Source organism: Thrips palmi, unplaced genomic scaffold (genome assembly GCF_012932325.1).
Source record: "Thrips palmi isolate BJ-2018 unplaced genomic scaffold, TpBJ-2018v1 HiC_scaffold_12, whole genome shotgun sequence".
NCBI classification, from domain to species: domain Eukaryota; kingdom Metazoa; phylum Arthropoda; class Insecta; order Thysanoptera; family Thripidae; genus Thrips; species Thrips palmi.
In genome coordinates this window covers 2,069,581-2,076,723 of record NW_023144623.1, presented here as the reverse complement: position 1 = coordinate 2,076,723, position 7,143 = coordinate 2,069,581, and positions in this window count along the sequence as shown.

Genomic DNA, 7,143 nt, shown 5'->3' with positions numbered 1-7,143 from the left:
TCTTATTTTCTGTCAAAATCTTACTCTTGATGATAAACTATTTCACCCAAAATCCCATCCCATAATATCAAGCGGTTCCTGAGATACAGGCTTTTTTATAATTTTTTAAGTGTTTGTTAAAAAATTCCTGTGCGTTTCCCATTTTGGGTTATTGACCTGACCGACATATTTTTTTGTTCGTCTAAGTCCAAAGAACAAACGCAAGTGACAGATTTTAGTTTCCGGCACTGATAGCAAAATACCAACTTTTCAATTTTGATATTTTTCAAAAACCAAAGATTTTCCCTTTTTTTGTAAAAACCGATATCCAAAACCATACTTCTGGGTACAAAAACTGTCACTTGCGTTTCCTCGCAATAACCTACTGAGTCAGTGGAAAAAATATCATTGACGACACTTCAAACTGTATGCGCACAGGACCATTCAAATGTTAAAAAAATGTCTTCGGAGAAAAGGGCGTTTAAAGTTTGGTGACAGATTTTAATGGATTTTCAGCCAAAAAAATCTCCTTGCGCATACTATTTTGTCGTAAAAAGTTGACCTGGATATTTTTCACTTCTTCGATTCATTTTTAAAAGATCCCAGCATGCACAACTGAAAATGTCCATTACATTATCATTGGCAAGCTTCTAAAGCATGCATTTCACTTAAATTAATTATTGTTGATATCAACAATGTACAAAATAGACAAGTTTTAGTGACTTCTTAGATGAAAAAAGCATGTGATTACTAACATAATGGAAATTTTGAACTAGGCATGCTGGAATCTTTTTAAAATGAATCGAAGAAGTGCAAAATGTGAAGATAAGCCTTTTACGTCAAAATAGTATGCGCAAGAGGATTGTTCAAGATACGGCTAAATAAAGCCAAAACAGTCCAAAAAAGACAATTCGACTGGGTTCAAGACCTAGCATATGCCTTCAAAAATCAAATCTTAGTCTCTTTGAAGTATGATTTCATATTCCCAACAAATTATGACAGTGGGGTTCATTTTGAAAATGGCAAGATTTTCGCTAGACCCCCCCCTTCCCCCCTTGATGGCAAAACGGACAATTTTACTAAAGTGTCGTAAATGCAGGAGTGTGCGAAAAGATGTATTTTAAGCACTTCCAGGTCCCGGATAGTCGAAGTCCCGACAGATCCTGAAAGAGGAAGGTCCAAAGGATCATTTTCCACCCAGAACTCATTTCATTCAATTTCACCAAACTTCTTCATTTTTTCACCTGTCCCTGGCCTTAATTTAAGTGGAGGGAGCAGAGGAAAATCTGAGTATGGCCCCTCTTTCGCCTCAAGTACAGGGTCCTTGAACAATCGAAGCGGATGTGATCGGTGCTCAGGTATAGTATTGGAGGGCGTCTGAAATAAAGGGTACACCGAAATTTCGGCAAACAGGCAAATCTTTTATTTTGAGTTCTAGGAAGTTTCTGTCTGAGGCTCCCCAGGTATGAATCACCATCGAAGTACCGTTGGGGCCTTGAAGCGTGACCCCTTTACAATGTAATCACGTGGCATAAGTTGCTTTTACTTTCTCCAGTGATAGATAGGGACGTATTTCTTGCGTAACAGGCATTTGGGGTGATTCGAAACAGACCCGTATAAAAAGAAGGATGTAAGTAGTTTTTTCTGTTAAATGCTTGAGTTATTTCTCGAATCATCTGCTGTTTTATTCCAATACATTTACACAGCTCAAAATGCATTTTAAAGCGAGTTATTCTATGCTTTCCTCTAAAATTGAAAAAAAAGTGAGGTTAGGATTGACACAGCCTATCAGTTAATGCTGAGGCGGCCAACGGCAGCTTGTAATGTAGATTTTTGGACGTCTGCAGGACACCCGAAGAACAACTGCTGGAGGAGATAACATGCCCGACGATGTTTCATTGGCTGAGCGATAGCGAAGCCTGTTACTCCAGTGCGGTTGAAAAGTTTTGTCTGTCTGTCTGTGTGTCTGTGTGTGTACACTACTCCTCCTGAGCGGCTCGGCCGATCTGGCTGAGATTTCGCAGGGTTATTAGGTATGTTCTTGGCTCGGCACACGCGAAATTTCACCATCCTAGCTCAAGTGGTTCAGTTTTTATAGCCGAAAAACACCTAAAAAACGGCGAAAAATCGAGTTTTCTGTCGGTAGACCTCTCCTGTCTGGATGAAAGGGGGGTCTGGGGGGCTCACGACAAGTTGAAAAGTTACAAGGGTCAAGATCGTGTAATTTGTAGATGAAGCACCTCTATCTAGAATGAAGGGGGACTGGGGGCCCCCAGCATGCAACAGTTCAGAAATAACTGATGATGGACAAGCATTGTCTGCCGGAGGCAGCCTAGCGCCGCAGGCCAAGGTAGGTACGCCAGGCGCGGATTGGAGAAACAGGCAGCGACACATCGCGAAGCCTGTTACGACAAGACGCGGTCTGGCGTAAACCTACCTTGGCAGAAAAACTTAATTGGATATTTTTCACTTTCGGCAAATCAGAGACGCCAAAACTACCCCGAAACGTGAGAATCGCTCAGGAGTCCCCCGAGGTCCTTAATCTCTAGTCGCAACCACCGTGTCGAGCCGGGGAGTCACCGACGTACCAGTATCTGTTGGTAACCATGGACGAGTAGCATGTCTTATTCCCTGGGTGTCATTGGCTGAGCGATAGCGAAGCCTGTTACTCCAGTGGGGTTGAAAAGTTTTTTCTGTCTGTCTGTCTGTGTGTCTGTCTGTCTGTGTGTCCGCACTACTCCTCCTGAACGGCTCGGCCGATCTCGGTGAGATTTTGCACACTCTTTGGGTACGTCCTTGGCTCGGCACACGCGAAATTTCACTACCCTAGCTCAAATGGTTCAGTTTTTATAGCCAAAAAACACCTAAAAACCGGCGAAAAATCGAGTTTTCCGCTAGATCACTTCTGTCTCGGAGAAAGGGGGGTCTGGAGGGCTCCGCCCCCCAGCCTCGACAAGTTAAAAAGTGACAAGGGTCAAGATCGTGTTATCTGTAGATAAAACAACTCTATTTAGAATGTAGGGGGGTCTGGGGGGCGGAGCCCCCCAGCATTCAACAAGTTAAAAAATAACCAACAATGGACAAGCCATTGCCTGCCGCAGGCAGGCTAGCGCCGCAGGCCAAGGTAGGTACTTACGCCAGGCGCGGATTGGAGAAACAGGCAGCGAGACATCGCGAAGCCTGTTACGACAAGACGCGGTCTGGCGTAAACCTACCTTGTTTATAATGGTTGAGACAAAACCACCATCCACTGGACAGTTAGGACATGACAATGATGTAAAAACAGGTTTATATTACAAAACAGCAACTCACAAATAGAATCACAGCCGGCTACAACACGCTGATACATTTATTCAGAACAAAATGACCACGATGTTAAAAACATGATAAGATAAGGCATCATAATCAGCTAACGCGGATACATTTAGTCATTGAACAACATTAATTACAAGGTAGGTTTACGCCAGACCGCGTCTTGTCGTAACAGGCTTCACGATGTCTCCGCAGGCAATGGCTCGTCCATTGTCCGTAATTTTTTAACTTGTTGCATGCTGGGGGGCTCCTCCCCCCAGACCCCCCTACATTCTAGACAGAGATGCTTCATCTACAGATAACACGATCTTGACCCTTGTAACCTTTTAACTTGCCGAGGCTGGGGGGCTCCACCCCCCAGACCCCCTTTCTCCAAGACAGGAGTGATCTATCTGCAGAAAACTCGATTTTTCACCGTTTTTTATGTGTTTTTAGACTATAAAAACTGAACCAGTTGAGCTAGGATGGTGAAATTTTGCATGTGCTGAGCCAAGGACATTCCTAAAAAGTGTGCAAAATCTCACCAAAATCGGTCGAGCCGTTTAGGAGGAGTAGTGCGGACACACACACACACACACGCACGCAGACAGGAAAAACTTTTCAACCCCACCTGAGTAACTGGCTTCGCTATCGCTCAGCCAATCACATACAAAGAGATCTTTCGGGAATGATACACATTACTATATACATAAAAATAATTAGTATTCCCTACCTAAAAAGGTTAAGCTTTGGTCACTCATTTCACAATAATTAAAAAAAAAAACAAGTCTTGTAACAAGTCTTGAACAAAGTCAACAGAGACAAAAAACCTAAATAAATGCTGTCCAAACACGAACAATTATCAAGAATCAGTTACATAAATCACAGCTTAATGCCAATACTGTTTCCAATACAATTACCATATAACGAACAGTTGTCCCATCTCGTGTGCACTTACTCCATAATGGTCAACGAAAATTACAATTAACTGGAGCTGTGGCTGCTGCTATCCGAATCAGAATCTGAGCTTGTATCAGATTCTGAACTGAAACCACAGTTGCTCCTCTTAGCATTTTTTTTATCTTCATTTGAGGATGAACTGTCGTTACCCCCTTCCTTCTTCCGTTTCGAATCTTCTTCATCCCCATCAGAGGATGAACTGTTGTCATCCATTCTTTTCCTGCTTAGAATTTTGTTTCTCCTCTTCGGGAGAAGAACTGTCCTCATCCCTTTTCTTCTTCTTAGAGTTGCTCTGCTGGTCTTTTCTTGATTGTTCTTTGCAACTCGGCACTCAGAGGCATACTTTTTAGCTCTCACGGTGAAAACGGTACCCGGTTTTCCCAGGAACCCCCTGGAAATCGCCTATGTCTTTACCATGGGCTTCCTGGGAAAACCAGATACCTTTTTTACCGTGCTGGCTCGAGTTTTCTTTGCGTCCATGGTGCAGTTACAATGCCATTTCATGCTGAGTAGAATTTCTGCCAAAGGATTGGGAACACTTGAAACGTACGGAAACTAAGGAAAATTAAGTTTAATTTGCTTACTGTGCCATGAATACTCTCAATAGAAGCCAGTTCTGCATCGTCAATCTCATGTTTGCTTGATTGCTTCACCGAATATTTGTGTATTTTCCCTTCATAGAAAACATCTAGTGTTTCATTTCTGGCAGTAAGATATCGTAAGCTTACATTGATCATCAACTTCATCAATCATTTTCTTTGAAACATATCTATTACGACCAACCTTTACCTACAAAGAAGAACAGGAAGTTGGACAAAAGCCATGAAAAAGATAATGAGGTATTTTGCGATAGTGAAGAAGAGCAAGAAGAAGATGCGGCGGTGGGGGTAGAACATCACAAACCCTCATTTGTTTGGCGGCCATGATGCCCCCCACCCGCCCCCGCCTCGCCCCGCAAGCAGACGAACTGCCTAAACAAATGAGGGTTTGTTATGTTCTACCCCCACCGCCGCATCTTCTTCCTTCTCTTCTTCACTATCGCAAAATACCTCATTATTTGCATTCTGAGAACATTGACACATCATACCTTTCCTTCCTCTACTACCTCCTCCTCATCCACCAGATTAGAAGGAAGGCTGCGAAGTTTTGAAACTTTGGATTTCTTAAGAAGGGATCCTTAGAAGATAGCATTGGTCCATTTCCGCTTCATCGACCAAGTGTGTCCGTAGAGTTTCATCCACACTGAAAACCCATTCCGAGGGGTGACTCACTCAGCCTTCTGGTGTACTTATGGGTGAGTACGGGAAGGTACACCTTTCAAAAACTTCACGCATTCAAACATTTTTAGGTATTGTTCAGCGTTTAAGACGACGCACAACGCAAAATCGTGTCAAAAATCAGTGAATTTCGAATGTCGCCAGGGCTTCCTTGGAGTCTCAACGTGAACTCTGGAGGCAGTTCTGGGAGGTCAGCCAGGGCCAGGGTTTTGGGGTTGAGTGGGATGGTGGCCTGACGGGTCCGGTTGATGGTCGGCTTGATGTCAGTGTCAATCGGCAATGTCGCTAGAACGACCTGAACGGACATAGACACGTGTCACGCCAGCAAACCAGAGCGCAACTCTCACCCGTCACATATGTGATGTGGGATGTGCTGCAGTCGGTTGGACGTGATTTGGATGGGAGGAACCCCTGGCTGCTGCCCTCGATGTCGTTCATGATCTCTTTCTGTCGTCCTGGTCCACTGCGTGCGAGTGCGTCCCCTCCCGCAGGACGACAGGCGGCTCGGAGATCGTCGTCGTTGCTCTTGCTTTGCATTCAGGTTTCAGACTGCAGGCCCAGTAAGCTCGCTCCTTGGTGGTACTGAAATCCATTAAAACCTAAATTTTTGCCTGCTTGATCTTTTCGACTTGATCAATTTTCGTGCCATTTTCGAAAGTTCCCGAAAGTTGAGTGGTGCGAGCTCGCGGAGGCCTGATTGTTGCCGCCACTGCAACGAAGGCACCTTGTTCCGACAGTGGAGGAAAGGGACGGTGGGTTCAACGCTGGCGGGCTACACTGCTGCTGGGCGAAAGGAGGTGGATTCAAAACTGGTGGGCGAAACATGTGTGGGCATTTCTGTTTTGGGTGAAAGGCATTGGGTGAACCGTCCTGATACCTTTAAAACTTGTGAGTACACTGAGTATGGGCCACTTAATACACATGCACGCTACGCTCAGCAGGAAGGTGACCTCACGTGAATGTGATAGAAAGTGATGTGCCGTTCCTGCACTGTGGCAAAAAGCTACGAAAAATTCTGTAAACAGCTTGTGGTAATTCTCCGTAGCCCCCTTATCAATATTTTCCGTAGGCTCTTACAGTATTTTCCGTAGGACCTTACAGTGATCTCCGTAGGACTATACAGTCTTCCAGGTCCTACGGAGAAGACTGTGCGGACTTACAGAGAATACTGCGCGGCCCTACGGAGAAGAGAATACTGTAAGAGCCTACGGAGAATATTGATAAGAGGGCTACGGAGAATCCTGGCAAAAAAATTAACAGAATTTTCCGTACCTTTTTGCCACAGTGTGGAATGACCGTGTGAGAACACTTGTGATTCATCCCTCGGAGTACACACATTGAGCTGAGAAGTGTTATACTGAGTACGTATATACTGAAGTTTTCATTGCAATTCCGTCGAAAATTGAAGAAGTCTGTCGACAAATGCTTAACCTGCCACAGTTTTTAGGACGTGCTGCACTCACTTCCATCACAAACCGCTGACGTCAACAATTCCTATAGTTCAAAATTCAATTGCTTTATACACTTACTTTAAAGTTTACAGGTTATACATTGTTTACAGTTCACACCTGGTGGCTGTGAATTTCTTTAGGAGTTTCACAGTTCTTCACTTACAAATGATTAGTTTTTCGAAGTG